This window comes from Dermochelys coriacea, chromosome 6 (genome assembly GCF_009764565.3).
Source record: "Dermochelys coriacea isolate rDerCor1 chromosome 6, rDerCor1.pri.v4, whole genome shotgun sequence".
NCBI lineage: Eukaryota > Metazoa > Chordata > Testudines > Dermochelyidae > Dermochelys > Dermochelys coriacea.
In genome coordinates this window covers 6,010,964-6,030,605 of record NC_050073.1, presented here as the reverse complement: position 1 = coordinate 6,030,605, position 19,642 = coordinate 6,010,964, and the positions used below count along the sequence as shown (strand labels likewise).

Here is a 19,642-nt window from a genome sequence, read left to right as displayed (position 1 = left end):
AGTATGTCAGTGAAGATGGGGCATCTCTTTCTCAAAGCCCTGCTCTAACTCAGCCAGGAGTTACTGGGCTGGAGGCAGGAATTGCTGGGGGAGATTGTTTGTCTGGGATAGGGAGGAAGTCAGGCTGGATGGGTACAATGAGCCTGTCTGGCCTTGATATCTATGAATCCTAGAAATCATAAAAATGTGGGACTGGACGGGACCTCCGTAGGTCATCTCATCCAGTCTCCTGCACTGACAGGACTAAGTATTATCTATACCATCCCTGACAGGCGTGTTTCTAACCTGTTCTTAAAAACCTCCAATGATGGAGATTCCACAGCCTCACTAAATAATTTTCTTCCAGTGCTTAACTATCCTTAGAGTTTCAAAGTTTTTCCTAATGTCTAACCTAAATTTCCTTTGCTGCAATTTAAGCCATTACATCTTGTCCTGGCCTCAGTGGATAAGGAGAACAATTTATCACCCACCTCTTCGTAACAAACTTTTACGTACTTGAAGACTTTTATCAAGTCCCCCACAGTCTTCTCTTCTCCAGACTAAACAAACCCAATTTTTTCAATCTTTTTCCATTGGTCGTCATGTTTTCTAGACCTTCTTGTTGATCTCATCTGATACTTTCCAATTTGTCCACATCCTTTCTGAAGTGTGGGGCCCAGAACTGGACAAAATACTCCAGTTGAGGTCTTACCTGTGCTGAGTAGAGTGGAAGAATTACTTCTCGCATCTTGCTTGCAACACTTGGAAAACCGCACTCAGAGAGTAAAAAGAAAAGGAGTACTTGTGGCATCTTAGAGACTAACAAATTTATTAGAGCATAAGCTTTCGTGAGCTACAGCTCACGAAAAAGTACTCCTTTTCTTTTTTGCGAATACAGACTAACACGGCTGTTACTCTGAAACCTGTCATTATACTCAGAGAGTAGTTATTATGGATCCGGCAGGGACCTGTCTTGGATCCAGCTCTGTTCCATATCTTCATAAATGATATGGACAATGGCACAGAGAATACACTCATAAAGTTTACAGATGAGTCTAAACTGGGAGTGGTTGCAAGTGCTTTAGAAGACAGGATTAGAATTCAAAAGGATGTTGATAAACTGGAGAAATGGTGTTGCTCCATTATGTTTCCAGGTTTTGAAGTTAAGATTACTGGTCTATAATTCCCTGAGTTGTTCTTATTCCCCTTTCTATAACTGGTTACTATATTTGCCCTCTTCCAGTCCTTGGGGGTCTCTACCATCCTCAGCGATTATCTCTAAGAACATGTGAATGGCTCGGAGATCATTTCAGCCAGTTCCTTAAGTACTCTAGGATGTATTTCATCAGGTCCTGCCTACTTGAAGACCTCTAACTTGTCTAAGTAATTGATAACTATTTCTTTTCCTATTTAGGCTCAGATCCTACTCCATTGACACTGGTGTTCACTATGTTAGTCGACCGATCACAGCTAACTTTTTTGGTGAAAACTGAAACAAAAGATGCATTTAATGGCAGTTTGGCCATTGCTGCATTTTCTCTTATTGTCTTTCCCTCCATTTAGTAATGGGCCTAGCCGGTCCTTGGTTTTCCTCTTGCTTCCCACGTATTTGTAAAAGGATTTCTTATTCCCTTTTATATCGCTAGCTAGTTTAATTTGTTTTTTGCCTTGGCCTTTCTAATTTTGTCCCAACATGCTTGTGGGGTTTTGTTTTTTTGATATTCATCCTTTGTAACTTGACCTAGTTTCCATTTCTTGTATGACTGTTTTTTGAGTTTCAGGTCATTGAAGATCTGGTTAAGCCAGGGGGTCTTACGATCATACTTCCTGTTTTTCCTACTCATTGGATATCTGTGACCTACAATGGGACCTAAAAATGATAGGGCCCTAAAGCTGCGAAAGAGAAATGGATTGGAGATGGGGAGATGATGAACTTGGAAAAGGGGTGGGATAGTGATATAGAACAATGTGGGGAGGTGGGAGATTTCAGGGGATGCTGTGGGAAAGAGAGAGGTCTCCGTGGTGGGAGGAGAATATGGGAGCTGCATTTACCAAGTGGGTAGGACATTGTAGTAGGATTGAAAACATCTTGGTTCATTTCTAGAAGCAAGTCACTACAGCTCCCCCATGCCTCAATTTCCTCAAGTGTGTAATGGAAAAGGTATTGCGGCTCTGAGGATAAACTTCATCTGTGTGTGTCAGCGGTTCAGACACTAGCACTTGGAGGTCAGACAAGCACCTGGGTAGAAAGACACGCCTATTGGTCCATAGACCATAACACCTTCTTCTAGGCTTCGCACACCTCAGAAAATCATACCAAGGCAGAGGTGCACTAGAGATTTTTCAAATTGGTTTCATGTCTGAAAAACCTGATTCAAGCTTTGTATGCTGGTGTCCTATGGCCCTGGGGCACCTGGATCCAGACATAGCTCAGACAGGGGCAAAAACCTGCTCGCAGCCTGGGAGAGCATCCCCAAGTGACTGGCCCTTGGCAGAGAAAGTGCTGCTCTGTCAAGATTCCCACTCCACCCCCTCTCTGCCACTTCACTTTGCACGTGACCTCTCAGACTGGAGAAACCTCCCCCAGCGAGCAAGGAGAAAGCTGGGAATGACTCGGGGCAGAGCAGGATCCGTCATTACTTCCACCAAAAAATTCAAAGTTCTGCGGACAATATTTTAAAATTCTGCATATTTTATTTGTCAAAATAACAAATTATCACACCAGTTTCAATTATTTTTGGTCATTTATTTCAAAATACCTGTCAGCAAGTATGTCTGTAACAACCAAAAAAGATTCAGGAAATGTTTTTTGACAAATAGATTCCTTACTAGGTGTATTAATACAGAACTCAGAGTAATAATTCATTTAAACTACAATACAGAACCGTATTTCCTGCACCCCTCAGAAGCAGTGCAAAGGCTTGGGGGAGCCAGGGGTAACGGAGGAGCTGAGGGAGAGGGAAGTAATTGTTGGGAAGGAGCCTGGGTGTGAACTTGGAGGGTTGTCGTGTATGGGGAGGGGGAGTATGGAACAGGCTTTTGGGGTGGGGAGCAGGGAGAGATTGTTAGGGAGCTTCCCCCATTCAAACCCTGACCAACCCCTAATCTTTCCCATTCAGTTAGGCACATCTGCCCCTATCACCATGTGTATCTGTGCCCCCACCCAGCCAGTCCCCTCTCCCTATGTAGCTCTGCAAACCTCCCCATCACTGTGTGTCTCTGCATCTCCCTCCCCCCTGTGGCCCTGTGCCTCCACTCCCATTCAGCCCCTGCCCCAGTCTATCCTTCCCCACTAGCCCTTATGAGCCCCTGTCTGACCCGACCCTTCCCCCCCCAGCCAGCCACCCCACAGCCCCTGTCTCCTGACTCCCTCACTGCGGGGAGCTGCATCTTTGTTCTATGACCACAGCAGCCCCTTGATGGACAAAAGGCGGAACTGCAGCAATATTTTGGCAGAAGCTTTTTTCTGCATGAAATATTAGAAATCTGCGGGGCTCATTAAACATGCGTGCGCGCAGTCGCACAGAATCCCTCCCCCCCCCCCCCCCCGGAGTGAGTCATGCACGATGAGTGCGAGGTCACACCATGCAGAGGACGCCATTTTGTAGAGCAGGTCTCTAGCACTTGTAGCGTTTCACTGTAATGCTCTAAAACTGCCCCACATTCCAGGCAGCTGCTGCTGGGGGAGCGGATGTGTTTGGGGCCTAGACAAAATCATCCTGTGGGGCACGACTTGGAGTATCCTGGTGTATGGGCTGGGTGCGAGGGAGAGGGTGGTGGCATGGCCTTTGCAACATCTCCTCTCCAGCTTTCTCAGTGGCATAAAATCTTTGTCACTTACAGTTGCTTCAGTGTCAATGCTTAGCACAGCCCTCAGCCTTAACGCAGTCTGTGACTGTCTGTAGATCAAAGGCCTGCTATGTGGCAGCCATTAACTCCTTCCAGCTCAGCAGTGTCTCTAGGTGACTTGTCATCTCCTCAACCCCTCCGTGCCCCCTTCCCACCCTGAGGATTTTAGTTTAGTTTTAGTTTTGTGCAAAGAATGAAACATCAGGCCAAGGCTGAATGACTTCTTTAGAAGGAATTCGTTGAAAGGGACTGATTCCCCTGCAGGAATAAGTTACCTTGTGCTAAACAGTTTTATACCGGTCTAATTGCACCTACATGAGGGGATTATAGCCCCTCAACTAGTTTCAAACCAGTATAGTTTAAACAGCACAAACACTGGGGAACAGGCCTTGTGCCATAAAACAGGAATCATAGAATCATAGAATCATAGAATATCAGGGTTGGAAGGGACCCCAGAAGGTCATCTAGTCCAACCCCCTGCTCAAAGCAGGACCAAGTCCCAGTTAAATCATCCTAGCCAGGGCTTTGTCAAGCCTGACCTTAAAAACCTCTAAGGAAGGAGATTCTACCACCTCCCTAGGTAACGCATTCCAGTGTTTCACCACCCTCTTAGTGAAAAAGTTTTTCCTAATATCCAATCTAAACCTCCCCCATTGCAACTTGAGACCATTACTCCTCGTTCTGTCATCTGCTACCATTGAGAACAGTCTAGAGCCATCCTCTTTGAAACCCCCTTTCAGGTAGTTGAAAGCAGCTATCAAATCCCCCCTCATTCTTCTCTTCTGCAGACTAAACAATCCCAGCTCCCTCAGCCTCTCCTCATCAGGAGACAGTGCAGAACCAGCAAGATGTAAATAAAAACCTCTGACTGAAATAAAACCAAAATCATTGTGAAAACAAACCCCAGACCCTGTTTGTTAGCACTTAAAGCCCCTACTTCTGGATCAGGGCCCCTTTGTACAAGCTGCTGCCTGTTGCCTGGGCAAGCTACAATTTAAGCATAAAACAAGACCCAATAGGTACATGGCATATGTGGGAGTAGGCGCTGCATAAACAACATAGGGTAGGATCATAGAATATCAGGGTTGGACAGGACCTCAGGAGGTCATCTAGTCCAACCCCCTGCTCAAAGCAGGACCAATCCCCAATTTTTGCCCCAGATCCGTAAATGGCCCCCTCAAGGACTGAACTCACAACCCTGGGTTTAGCAGGCCAATGCTCAAACCACTGAGCTATCCCTACCCCCAAGGAACACCCTGAGTCAGACTGCAGATTTGTCATGGCATTTCATATAAAAAATTACAGAGCAGTTAGAGTAAATTTAGTAAAAGTCACAGGTCATTAAACTTCCTGTGATGGCTCCATGATGTTTAACAAAATCTGCCCTCGTCCTCGCCCTGCCAAGGGAGCACCAACTGCCCAAAGAAGCACTTCCCCCCGCAGCGCTGCAACCCTAACCCCAGCCTGGTGCAGAGGGGTAGGTGCAGGCTAGAGACGAAATGGGTGGCAAGGTCATTCACTGAAATTTGGCCCGCCTCCCCCACCATGACTGTGGGCGGGGGCAAATCTGAGTGGCACTGTAACCCCGCAGGCCAGGTCTCAATGCCCAGAGCGAGGTGTTCAGTCCAGCCCTGTCAGATAGGAGCTGCCATTGCAGAGTGAGGCACCCATCCAAAAAAACATACAGAGAAATGGGGAAATCGCTCCATTTGTGACATTTTCCATCCTTGACAAACCTGTATCCTTAACCATGAGCTAACACCGGGATTGTCTCTGCTCTCTCCAGCAGGACACGAGATCCTGGGAGGAACGAGGACATGGTCTGTCTTTGGCAGGAGCTTCAGCCAGTCCTCAGTCCTGAAAATACACCCGCGTATGCACACCAGAGAGCGGCTGTACCACTGTGCTGACTGCGGGAAGGGCTTTGCACGGAGCTCAAATGTGAGAACACACCAGCGCGCACACACTGGAGAGCGATCACACCACTGTGCTGACTGCAGCAAGGACTTTGCAGAGAGCTCACTCCTGAGAACACACCACCGCACACACACCGGGGAACGTCCGCACTGCTGTGCTGACTGCAACAAGGGCTTTGCAGAGAGGTCACACTTGAGAATACACCAGCGCATGCACACGGGGGAGCGGCCATACCACTGTGCTGACTGCGGAAAGGGCTTTGCAGAGAGCTCAAGCCTGAGAAGACACCAGCGCACGCACACCGGGGAGCGGCCGTACCACTGTGCTGACTGTGGCAAGTGCTTTGCACAGAGCTCAATCCTGAGAAGACACCGGCGCACACACACCGGGGAGCGGCCGTACCACTGTGCTGACTGTGGCAAGGGTTTTGCACAGAGTTCAAGCCTGAGAAGACACCAGCGCACACACACTGGGGAGCGGCCGTACAGCTGTGCTGATTGCGGCAAGAGTTTTGCAGAGAGCTCAAACTTGAGAACACACCAACACACACATAGCGGGGAGCCGCTGCACTGCTGCAATGTTTGCGGCAAGAACTTCAGCAACACCAATGCACTCACCAAGCACCGGCGCACTCACACGGGGGAGAGGCCTTTCCAATGCACTGACTGCAGAAAGAGCTTTGCAGAGAGCTCAAGCCTGAGACGACATCAGCGCACACACACGGGGGAACGGCCATACAGCTGTGTTGACTGTGGCAAGCGGTTTGGTAGATTGGCTAACCTCAACCGGCACCAGATCACTCACACCAACACCCCTCTGCCATCGCCAGGGCCTGAGGGGCTTCTTGCAGCCAGTGGGCCTGACATAGCATCAGCAGATGTAGACCAGCGAGTGGTCCTGTCCCCCTGATGACCAGCAGTGATTGTGTGGGGCAGGGAAGGGAACTTGGTTGAGCAGTGTGGGGAAGAGCAGACCAGTGGTAGTAATTTAGAGAAGATGGTCAAACCTACTCCATTACGGAACTCCCTCCTGCCCTCCTTGTAGGTGGGATCCAACTACGTCTCTCTGTCCCCCACACACTCATGCATCTAGCTGGGATGCAGCCAGGACAACCCCCTCCCCCCATCTAGATGGGACCCCGCCAGGAACTTCTCCCCGCACCTATCTCGGTTCCAGCCAGTGGGTGACTCTTGGGTGACATCTAGAGGTGGGATTTGCAGTCCTGTGGGGCGGGGCAGAACGGCCTGGTCCATGCAATTGAAAGAAGACTCAGGACCTGCTCATGCCGTCTACTTTAAATAGAAATGTGATGAAGAAGAACTACGTCTCTAATGTGTAACAAAGGTCTGTCTAACCAGGTGTTTTTTTGCTATTAAAGAAGCTGATGGGTTCAAATGGCATGTGGAAAAGCCAGTGTGAAGTGTAAATCGTTAAGGTGAACCAATGAAAATGTTCTAAGCCCTAAATGTCTGTAAGGCGATCGTGGCTCTCTCTCCCCGTGCGTCAGGAGGCTGTGCAGTCCCAGCTGCGCTTGAGCTGGAGGAATTGGGATACCTACGGGCAGATTTCTTGAGGCTTGTGTGAAAAGGGCTGTGATCGGGACACGCTGCAGTGCAGAGCGAAGGTAAAGGAGCTGAGGCAGGCATATACCATAAGGCGAGGGAGGCGGACTATCTCTCAGGTGCTTCATCTCAGGCCTGCTGGTTCTGTAAGGAGCTGGATGCTATCCTCAGTGGAAACCCCACCTCCACTGCCAAGAGCCGCATGGATACTACAGAGGCGGCAGAAAGAGGACCTAACCCAGAGGATGAAGTTACTGATGAAGAGGTGGAGTTAAATGAGGATGTACAGCTCCTGGCAGGGTCGTCCAGTAGGCCAGGCAGCCAGGAACTGTTCTCCACTCCAGAGGTGTCTAGCCAGACTCAGCAGTTGCTCTTCAGGGAGCAAGAAGCAGGAGATGAGATGCCTGGTAAGTGGCTGTGGCTTGTGTAGTGTGGAGGTGGGTTCACGGTATAGAAATGTGGGAGGCTGGCTGAGTTTCTTTGAGCTGGACGATTCCCTGTGTAGCTAATTGGTACGGTGGAACAGGGTGTTGATGCACGTCGATGCTCGCAGAAATCCTGCAGGGAGATCTCTAGGAAAGTTTCCTGGAGGTACTTGCCAATCCTCTGCTGAAGGTTCTGTGGTAGAGCAGCTTTGTTCCTTTCCCCCATTGTAGGAAACTTTCCCGCACCATTCGGCAATCACTTGTGCAGGGACCAAAGCGGCACACAGACGAGCAGCATATGGAGCAGGGCAGAAACCACAAGCATGGAGTAGCTGTACTCTTTCCCCCTGCTTACCCTTAGCAGTGAGATGTCTGCTAGAACGACCCCCACCTGTGGAAAAGTGTGGGAGAATTTTAGAATTTGTCCCCTAGAATGCTGCACCATGACCCTTGCAAAGAGTGTGTGCTCTTTTCTCAGTATGGAGTCCGTTCCCCACCCCAACACTCCCCATGCTTTGGGTGTTCACAGAGATGTGTGCCTGGCTAGGGTTGGTGAGAAAGTGATGGCAATGTTGCAAAAGGTGTATTTAATTGAAATGTTTTAATGCTGTGCATAAATTTAACAATCCTGCTTCTGTGCATTGTCCCCTGTACTTCACCAGATGTGACCTTCAGGAACACCTCATGCGCGCTGGCCAGATAAGAAAGCGCCCAAGATGCAGCAAAGAAGACATGTTCTGGGAGGTCCGGCAGTGCTCCAATGCAGAAAAAAAGGGAACACAAGGAGTGCTGGGAAGCTTAATGGCAGGACAGAAAAGAGAATCAAACGTTTGTTAAGGACACAACTGAGCGGCTGATTAAAGTAATGGAGGAGCAAACACAGATGCTGAAGTCCTTAATAATGCTGCAGACTGAGGCCTTGCCTATGCTACAGGGGAAATTCAATCTAAGCTACACAATTTGAGTTGCGTGAATAGCGTAACTCAAATCGACATAGCTTAGATCTACTTACCATGGGGTCCACACTATGTGATGTTTACAGGAGACACTCTCCTGTCGACTCCTGCTACTCTTCTCGAGCTGGTGGAGTACAGGAGTCGATGGGAGAGAGATCTGCGGTCGATTTAGCAGGTCTTCACTCAAGCCACTAAATCGACTGCTGATGCATTGATCGCCACTCATGGGTCCCCTGCTAAGTGTAGACAAGCCCTGAGCAGATCAGTGCTCCACCTCCACTGCAGCACATTCAGAACTCCTTCCCATGCCCCCATCCCCCAAACTCCGTCCACAAATTCTTTTCCACTTTCCGGGGCTTCTCGGTTTCCCCTTCACTCCACCCCCTCAGACAACTTTCACAATGATAGCTGGACCTATACACAGTTGTGAAAGTCTGCCCTTCCCTGGTTCCTCCTTTCTCGCCAGCATCTGTGTGTTTGTATATGCTGTTTCTTGTGCAATAAAAGCGAAGCTTTATAATGGTAAATCATCTGTATTTTTTTTTCTGCAAGGTGAGATTGCAGGCACTACCAATACATGCACAGGCATTTTAATCACTTTCTTACTGGATTAGAAGGCCCCAAATGTCACCATTTCCCCCTAAGAAAACTACATGTAATGTAACATTGAAGTACCTCTGACAGAGATATGTTACTGGTGCTCATTGTCCAAGTGCTGTCTCAAACCCTCCCTGATTCAAATAGCTCCCCTCTGGGCTCCTCTAACAGCCCTGGTATCTGGCTGCTCAAAATCAGTAGCCAAGTGGTCTGCCTCAGCACTCCACCCCTGAACAAACTTTTCACCCTTAGCTTCACAGAGATTGTGCAACGTACAGCATGTGGCTATGACCATGGGAATATTATCCTAAGTGAGCTCTAACCTGCTATAAAGGCATCACTAGCACACCTTTAATCTGCCAAAGGCACATTCAACTGTCATCTGGCACCTACTGAGCCTGTTGTTGAACCACTCCTTACTGCTGTCCAGGTGTCCCGTATAAGGTTTCATGAACCATGGCTGTAAGGGGCATGCAGGGTCCTCTGGGATCACTGTGGGCATTTCCACATCCCCCACTGTGATCTTCTGGTTAGGAAAGAGAGTCCCCGCCTGCAACTTTCTGTATATATATAGCCTGGTGTTCTGAAGATGTGTGCGTCATGCACCTTCCCGGACCACCCCGTGTTGATGGCAGTGAAATGCCCATGGTGATCCACAAGTACCTGCAACACCATGGGAAAGTACCCCTTCCTATTGATGTATTCTGTTGCAAGGTGGTCTGGTGCCAAAATTGGAATATGTGTGCTATTGCCCCTCCACAATTTGGGAAACTCATTTTTGCAAAGCCGTCCACTATTTCACGCACATTTCCCAGAGTCACGGTCCTTCAGAGCAGGATGCGATTTATTGCCCTGCACACTTTCATTAATGCAGCCCCAAAGGTCGACTTCCCCACTCCGAATTGATTCATGACTGACAGTCTGGAGTCACCAGCTTCCACACACTGATTGCCACATGCTTCTCTACTGAGAGGCTTCTCATTCTGGTGTCCTTGCGCTGCAGGGCTGGGGCGAGCTCTGCACGCAGTTCCAGGAAAGTGTCTTTCCACATCCGAAATTTCTGTACCCACTGGTCATCATCCCACACCTGCATGACAATACATCCCACCATTCAGTGCTAGTTTCCCGAGCCCAAAAGCGATGGCCTACCCTATACACCTGCTCTGTGAATGCCAAAAGCAATCTAAAGTTGCTCCTATCCCTATCACACAGAATGTCGGGCACCTGCAAGTCTTCCTCAGTTAGGAACTTCACGATTAACTGCACCGCCATCCGTGATGTCTTCATGACAGTTAACAACATAGGAGAGCAGTGCAGGATCCATCCCTTCTCACAAAGATGTCAGGGTGCAGAGCAAAGAAGGGCCATTGCAAAAATGCCACGAAAGAAAGCCGGAAACCCATAGAGTGCTGGGACAGAAAGCAATGCATCACGGGACATTTAGCCCTGTCCCAAGATGTGCCACAATCTGCTCCGTTGTCCCACAACACCTAGTAACAGAAGGTGTTGAGCTGGACTGTAGGATAGGTACTGATAGTGCTTTGCTCACACTGTCAATGATGGTGCCCCTACTGTGGACGTGATCTGCCAACAGAGGGAGCAATGTGAACATGCAATTGTGATTTTTATTACGTCAACTTTTGAGTGTTGACATCACTTTTGTCAACATAAACTGGTAATGTGGACATAGACTTAATGACTCTGGCCGGCTGTCAGACCTAGCAGCAGAGGGTCTATAGGCCCAGAGAATCAGAGTGGGACAGCAAACAGTTCATGGCCCTGGTCTGCAGTCAGGCAGAGCAATACAGCAGTGTAGCAGGATCAGCTCCCTGGCGGAACAGTCAGCAAAACCATCTGGTGTCCTAGTTCGAGCGGGTGATAGACCAGTGCAGGCTTCTTGGCCTGAAAGTGGGGAGGCTGCCAGCCCCAGGGAGGGAGTGGCAGGGGGTAGGAGGAATACAGGCCCACCCACTCCACTACATCCCAGCCCAAGGCCCTACTGGTGGCTGAGTGGTCTGCAACTGGGTCAGCGGGGAAATCTGGCTGCAACATGCTGGCCAGCTTGCAGTCAGTCACACAGCCGAACCCTATTCAGCTTCCCTGGGCTCCTTCCTACACTCCCAATCAGGAGGTACCTGGGTTCCAGGGTTGTCGCTCATCTCACTGGGGTAAAGGGCTAGTGGCTGCCCCAACAGCTCCTCAGTGGCAGCGCAGAAGGGTGGCAATATCATACCATGCCAACCTCACTTCTGTGCTGCTGCTGGCAGTGGCACTGCCTTCAAAGCTGGATTCCCAGCTGCCAGCTACCGCTCCCCGGCCACCCAGCTCTGAAGGCAGAAGTAAGGTAGGTGATACCGAAACTCGCATACAATAGCCAGAGATCATTGTGGGGGAGACCAGACTTTCATGGCTGTGAATTTGGTAGGGCCCTATTCATCATACATAAAGTTCTTGCAATCTCAAGGGACCAGCCACTTAGCCAGGTCAATATATAACTTAGATCTTACCCAAAAATCAGGCTGGTAGCCAATTCTCTAGTATCTAAAAACTAAAGGTTTTTCTTCCAGTGATGTCCCTGTGGGGGGTTCCACTTCAGGTTATTGTGCGCCCCTGCACCTCTAGTCAGAGAATTTCAACAGCAGTGCCCGGTGGGGTCGCATGTGTGTTCTCCCTGTCTCGCACCGGCAGGGGCCATTAACTAGCGTTGTGCGATCAACGCCCCCCTCAGTCCTTCTCAACCACCTATAGTCTGAGTGGGAGCTCTGGCAGTGCATCTGCACAACTTACATTTAGATATAAGTGTGACGTTGCACCCCATAATGCTTTATAGGAATATGCTTATGAATGTATATATGACATAACTAGAATATGTTTTATGCTACATATGCCATGTAACATATCTCTGTAAAGGTTATGATCTACTGAATATATTCATCCTATTTGTATGCATGGATCATTTTTGTGTTCAAAGTTATGAATATTGGCTGTGTACTTGTTTGATTTTAAATAGCCTCAGTGAAGCAGATGGTCAGCTTCCTGAGAAAAGACTATTCTCAGTAAGCGCCCAATCAAGAAACACTTAAGCTAACAATGAACTTGGAGATGCCAATCCACATCTGAACCAAACTGTACCATAGAATCTCTATGGATAGTAATTCCATGCTTGAATAATAAGAATATAGCAGTAGGGATATATTACAGACCACCTGACCAGGACGGTGATAGGTGACTGTGAAATGCTCAGGGAGATTAGAGAGGCTATAAAAATTAAAAACTCATTAATAATGGGGGATTTCAACTAGCCCCATATTGACTGGGTATATGTCACCTCAGGATGGAGTGCAGAGACAGCTTCTTTTCACCTTAAATGACTGCTTCTTGGAGTCCTGGAACCCAGAAGGGGAGAGAGGCAATTCTTGATTTAGTCCTAAGTGGAACACAGGATCTGGTCCAAGAGGTGAATACAGCTGAACTGCTTGATAATAGTGACCATAATATAATCAGATTTAACATCCCTGTGGCAGGGAAAATACCACAGCAGCCCAACACCATAGCATTTAATTTCAGAAATGGGACCTACACGAAAATGAAGAAGTTAGTTAAACAGAAATTAAAAGGTACATTGGCAAAAGTTAAATCCCTGCAAGCTGCATGGAAACTTTTGAAAGACACCATAATAGAGGCTCAATTTAAATATATACCCCAAATTAAATAACATAGTAAGAGAACTGAAAAAGTGTCCCAGTGGCTAAACAACAAAGTAAAGGAAGCAGTGAGAGGCAAAAAGGCATCCTTTAAAAAGTAGAAGTCAAATCCTATTGAGGAAAATAGAAAGGAGCATAACCTCTGGCAAATGAAATGTAAAAATATAACTAGGAAGAACAAAAAAGAATTGGAAGAACAGCGAGCCAAAGACTCAAAAAGTAACAGCAATTTTTTTTTTTTAACCTCAGAAGCAGGAAGCCTGCTAAACAACCAGTGGGGCCCCTGGATCATCGAGATGCTAAAGGAGCACTCCAGGATGAGAAGACCATTGTGGAGAAACTAAGTGAATTCTTTGCATCAGTCTTCACGGCTGAAGATGTGAGGAAGATTCCCAAACCTGAGCCATTCTTTTTAGGTGACAAATCTGAGGAACTGTCCCCGATTGAGGGGTCATTAGAGGAGGTTTTGGAACAAATTAACTAAACAGTAATAAGTCACCAGGACGAGATGGCATTCACCCAAGAGTTCTGAAGGAAGTCAAATGTGAAATTGCAGGACCACTAACTGTAGTCTGTAACATGTCATTTAAATCAACTCTGTACCAGATTACCTGTAGTCTGCACCAGTCTGTAGACCTGTAGTCTGTATCTGATGACCTGTAGTGTAACCTACCATTTAAATCAGCTTCTGTACTAGATGACCGGAGGATAGTTAATGTGATGCCAATTTTTAAAAAGGGCTCCAGAGGTGTTCCCAGCAGTTACAGGCCCATAAGTCTGACTTCAGTACTGGGCAAACTGGTTGAAACTATAATAAAGAACAGAACCATCAAACACATAGATGCATAGGTGCCAAGTCCATGGGTGCTCCAGGGCTGGAGCACCTACTGAGAAAAATTAGCGGGTGCTCAGCACCCACTGGCAGCCAAGTTGCCCCCGCCCCCAGTGCCTCTCACCTGCCTGCGGCCGCACTGACCAACTCCTCCCTCTCCCTCCCAGCACTTCCTACCCATTGCGAACGGCTGTTTTGCAGCATATAGGAAGCTCCATGAGGGAGGGGGAGGAGCAGGGATGGGGCGTACTTGGGGGAGGAGGTGGGGAAGAGGTGGGAAGGGGGCGGAGCAGGGGCGGGGGCTTGGAGGAATGGGTGGAGTTGAGGCAGGGCCTGGGGCGGAGGGGAGGTCGAGCACCCCCTGACTAGAGGGGAAGTTGGCGCCAGTGCAAGGAGTCCAGGAGAGCTGGCTGTATTTTAAAGAAGCCTTATTGAGGGCACAGGAACAAACCATCCCGAAGTGCAGAAGGAATAGCAAATATGGCAGGCAACCAGCTTGGCTTAACAGTGAAATCTTCCTTGATCTTAAACTCAAAAAGGAAGCTTACAAGAAGTGGAAATTTGGACTGATGACTAGGGAGGAGTATCAAAATATTGCTAGAGCATGCAGGGGTGTAATCCGGAAGGCCAAGGCACAATTGGAGTTGCAGCTAGCAAGGAATGTGAAGGATAACAAGAAGGGTTTCTACAGGTAGGTTAGCAACAAGAAAAGGTCAGGGAAAGTGTGAGACCATTACTGAATGGGGGAGGCAACCTAGTGACAGATAATGTGGAAAAAGCTGAAGTACTCAATGCTTTTTTTGCCTTGGTCTTCACAGACAAGGTTAGCTCCCAGACTGCTGCACTGGGCAACACAGTATGGGGAGAACGTGAACAGCCCTCAGTGGTGAAAGACTATTTAGAAAAGCTGGAGATGCACAAGTCCATGGGTTCAGATCTAATGGATCCAAGGATGCTAAGGGAGTTGGTTGATGTGATTGCAGAGCCATTGCCCATTATCTTTGAAAATTTGTGGTGATCGGGGGAGGTCCTGGACGATTGGAAAAAAGCAAATATAGTACCCATATTTAAAAAAGGGAAGAAAGAGAACCCAGGGAACTACAGACCGGCCCGCCTCACTTCAATCCCCAGCAGAATCATGGAGCAGTTACTCAAGGAATCCATTCTGAAGCTCTTGGAGGAGAGGAAGGTGACCAGGAACAGTCAACATGGATTCGCCAAGGGAAGTCATGCCTGACCAACCTGATTGTCTTCTATGATGATATAACTGGCTCTGTGGATATTGGGAAAGCAGTGGATGTACTAGTTCAAACTGGATTCTCTAGGGACCAAAGGACAAAGAAGGGGTTTGTGGATAAATAGCCTGGTTTCAAACAGGCTCAGGGCCTTCTTCCTGATTCATCAAATGGACAGGACCCCTGACCCATGCAACCTCAGGCCTTAGGGGAGGGCTGGAAGGACTGGGTGCTAGTTCTGACCTGAAACGCAGATGAGCTGGTGACCACAAGGAACCCAACTGGGCAGGGGTTTGAAGGACTGCTTCTGCCAGAATCCATGGCAGGGTTGGGATAATCCTGGTCTTGATAGCATGTGTGTAGGTTTTTGATTGTTTTTATGATGTTTTCTCTATAATGCTTTGTACCTTAAGAAGAAAGCAGACTTGCTAGGAAATGTTGGATGGTACCTTATACCTGTAGAACTGCATCTATTAACCATCTGTGAAGAGAAAGCCAGGAGGTGTCCTTGGGCAGCCTGTCTGTGCTGGGATAACACAGTGAGAGAGGGAATGGTGCAACCTGCAAATACCCCGGTCAGAAGGGAGAGGGGTGAATGTCTTCAACTGAGAGAGGGAACAACTGGGGAGCTGGAAGCCTGACAGTGGGGCCCACTGAGGGCAAATACAGGTGCAGTTGCTCTGAACTGACACCCAGAGCCCAGCCCCTGGCAGCCTCTCCCTGGTTGAGCAGAAGGACAAGGGGCCCCCAGGGTGCGTGCAACCAGGTAAGTGATTCCTCCTCCTTCCCATCTGCCACTTGCTCTAGTCATCCTGCCTCTCTCCGCTCCCTGTGTCCTACCCGGCCCCACCCCATCTGTGCTTGTCCCCTGGGCTCCTGTCCCCTATATCCTAACACCACTGCCCTAGTCTTTCTATTCACATCTCCCCCACCTCCCATGTCCTAGCCTATCTGCCCTACTGTGTCCAGCCCCATTCTATGGCAATCTGCCCCACAGTATCCTGCCCCCCCATACCATGGGGCCTCCTTCTCTAACATCCTGCCCCCCATGTTCTATCCCCGCTTACCATCTGCTCCTTGCCTACTGTTTTCCTAGCCCATCCCCTCTGCCTACAGTGTCCTAGTCCCCTCATCCCATTTCTCTCCCACTGCATTCCGAACCCCATCCCATTAGTCTCTTGTGTCCTGGCCCCATCCCCACCCAGTGTCCATATGCCCTGTGTTACACCCTCGTTATTCCACCCATGTATTTCATGCCCCTGCTTCCCCAGCCGCATGTCTGCAACCTCCCATCTCTGGCTTGATGCAGCTCCATGTGCACCCTAGGGTGGCCTTCAGATTGACACCCAGAGGGGTATGTTCTGGATGGGCCTTCAGATTGACACCCAGAGCCCAACTGGGGGGAGCAGATGTCGCTCCATGCCACAAGTTCCAGTACATGCTGCTCTTGGGGACAGATCCCCACTGCAGGGCTGCTGGCTCCTTGGAGTGAAATGGACTTGTAGGCTCTAAAGTTTTACATTGTTTTGTTTTTGAGTGGTTACGTAATAAAAAAAAATCTACATCTGTACATTACACTTTCACGATAAAGAGACTGCACTATGGTACTTATATGAGGTGTATAGAAAAATACTATTTCTTTTATCAATTTTCCAGTGCAAATATTTCTAATAAAAATAAAAGTGGGCAACTGTACACTTTGTAGTCTGTGTTGTAATAGAAATCAATATATTTGAAAATGTAGAAAAACATCCAAAATATTTAATAAATTTCAATTGGTATTCTATTGTTTAACAGGGCGATTAATTTATTAAATTGCAGTTAATTTTTTTGAGTTAATCGCATGAGTTAACTGTGATTAATCACCAGCCCTAGAAATAAAGCAAACATTTCTGATCGCATAGGTAATTAACCATTTTGGAACAATTTACCAAGGGTCATGGTGGATTCTCAAGATGGGATGTTTTGTTAAAAGATTTGCTCTAGGAATCTCCACTCCTCCTCCCCCCACAAATCCTTTCTATACTTCTCCCACCCACACCCAACAGCCCTCCTGCTTCACTCCCAGGCTACTTCCAGCAATTACTTCCCTCTCCCTCAGCTCCTCTGTTACCCCTGACTCCCCTAAGCCTTTGCCCTGTTTCTGAGGAGTGCGGGAAATACATTTTTGAATGGTAGTTTACATGAATTATTATTCAAAATTCTGGATTAATATGCCTAGTAAGGAATCTATTTGTCAAAAAACACTTCTTGAATCTTTTTTGTTGTCTGTATTGTTAGACATACTTGCCGACAGGAATTTTGAAATAAATTACCAAAATAACTGAAACCAGTGTGATTATATTGTGTTATTTTGACAAATGAAATATGCAAAATTTTAAAAAATATTGTTCGCAGAATTTTTAGGCACCGAATTCCCACAGGAGTAATGAGAAACTCTCTCTGTGCACCTGCCAGTCACACAGTTCATCAGGCCTCATGATCAGTTAGGCCCTAGAACACTTTGATTGGTTCACCTTAAAGATTTACACTTCACACTGGTTTTTCCACATGCCATCCGAATGCATCAGCTTCTTTAATAGCAAAGAGACACCTAGTTAGACACAGGGTGGATAAAAATCAGTGATTTAAAAAAAAAAATCAGAGTTTTTTGATAAAATGCTTTTTGAGGAAAAAACCTATCTAGAGATAGTTTTAATTAAGATACATTACAGCTCAAAGGTATCTCATCATGGAATAGGGATTATAAATTCTAATTCTATAGTATGAGACAATATAGTCATGTAATGTTTAAGAAAAGTTTTGTAAATGAGTTCCAATAGTTCATGTATTAGGGACCCAATGTTATGGGGTTCCAGGGGCTTCTGTATAAATTATTTAGGTTAATCTTTGTATCTACCCAATGGGACTCAGTGCTCAGTCTAGAAGATACCATCAGAGATGCTTAGTTTTGCAGTTCTCAAACTGTGGATTTGTGGCTCCAGATATAACATGCTTGTTAACAGCAAAAATGTTTTTAAATAAATAATATATAGACGTGAGAAATAACAGACCTCAGCTCTACTGTCCCTCTGCAAATTTGTGTACTCAGAGTCAATCCCTTACCTCTCTCTAGAAGTGCAAAGTTTCAAAAAGTTCAATGAATAGAAGATTGTTGGGGGGGAATAGATCTGGACAAGGAGAAGAAGTCTGGAGATAAATGTGAGAAGGGAGGTGTAACTTTGCACTTCATCTGTTTATGGAAATATGTTTATGAATGTAAATATGATGTAACTGGAATATGCTTTATGCAAAAGGTCTCTTGTAAGGTATCATTACAAAGCTTATAATCTACTGAGTGTGGTCATCCTATTTGTATGTATGTATGTATCATTCTTGTACCTAAAATTAGAAATACAAAGTTAACTCTGAGGTCCTATTGTAATTATGCAAAGCGTGGGCTATTAATATTGGTTTAGAGGGCTCCCATTGACTAGGACAATTGGCTGTAAGTGGCTGTTTACCTGCAAGCCTTCCTGTGTATATGAGGTGGGTAATGAAGAATTAGGTCTCACAGGACATGTGACCTGGTCACATGATACTGGAATTCATCTTAAACCTGGTGCTTTTCCATTTAGAAGGAGAGGTGGGAACCCAGAGAGACAAAAAGATTCCCACCTTGTGCCAAAGATATAAAAGGGCATGGAACAGAACAAAGGGGGCCACACTCATGGAATCTCCTGCTTTTCACCTAAGATGCCTGCTGGAACTAACAAGTTCTGTAACAAGGGAAAGGATTGGGCCCAGACTAGGAAGGAGTCTAGTCTGTGAAAGACTTATTGGAACATCTCTAAGAGTTAGATTTACCTGTATTCAATTTCTTAATGTATTAGGCTTAGACTTGCATGTTTTGTTTTATTTTACTTCGTAACTTACTTTGTTCTATCTGTTATTACTTGGAACCACTTAAATCCTACTTTTTATACTTAATAAAATCATTTTTGTTTATTAACAGAGTAAGTGATTAATACCTGGGGGAGTAAACAGCTGTGCATATCTCTCTATCAGTGTTACAGAGGGCGGACAATTTATGAGTTTACTCTGTATAAGCTTTATACAAAAGAAAACAGATTTATTTGGGGTTTGGATCCCATTGGGAGCTGGGTGTCTGGATGCTGGAAACTGGTTACCTGCTGAGCAGTTTTCAGTTAAAGCCTGCAGCTTTAGGGGCATGGTTCAGACTCTGGGTCTGTGTTGCAGCAGGCTTGCGTGTCTGGCTCAACAAGGCAGGGTTCTGGAGTCCCAAGCCATCAGGGAAAACGGGTTCAGAGGTAGTTTCAGCACATCAGGTGACAGTCCCAAGGAGGTCGCTGTGACCGAACCCATCACAGGAGGGGCAGGCACTAGAAACAAAAGTGAAACTGTTTGAGCAGCATTTTCCAGAAGTCTTGAGATCTTTCTGAGTATAGCCTTCATTGATTTAAGATCTACCATACCATTCTCTCACTAGAAGGGAAAACCTATAACGGCAGCAGGTCATAAGAGACCTAGTTTGGGAATAAGAACCATACAAGAAATATGTGTTTGCTGATGATGTTTTAAAGAAA

The 19,642-nt window shown here is 46.9% G+C and overlaps 1 long non-coding RNA gene and 2 pseudogenes across 1 annotated transcript; 1 reads left to right on the top strand and 2 right to left on the bottom strand.

The window, feature by feature from the left end:
* The window catches only part of LOC119856887, a 29,967-nt pseudogene extending 21,357 nt beyond the window's left edge, over positions 1 to 8,610 (top strand).
* The window catches only part of LOC119856888, a 113,131-nt pseudogene that overhangs the window by 81,712 nt on the left and 11,777 nt on the right, over positions 1 to 19,642 (bottom strand).
* Positions 17,321 to 19,274, bottom strand: LOC122460792. Its single transcript, XR_006282297.1, has 2 exons — positions 19,226 to 19,274; positions 17,321 to 17,649 (listed from the first exon to the last, which is right to left on the bottom strand). It is a non-coding gene; the product is annotated as an uncharacterized LOC122460792 (long non-coding RNA).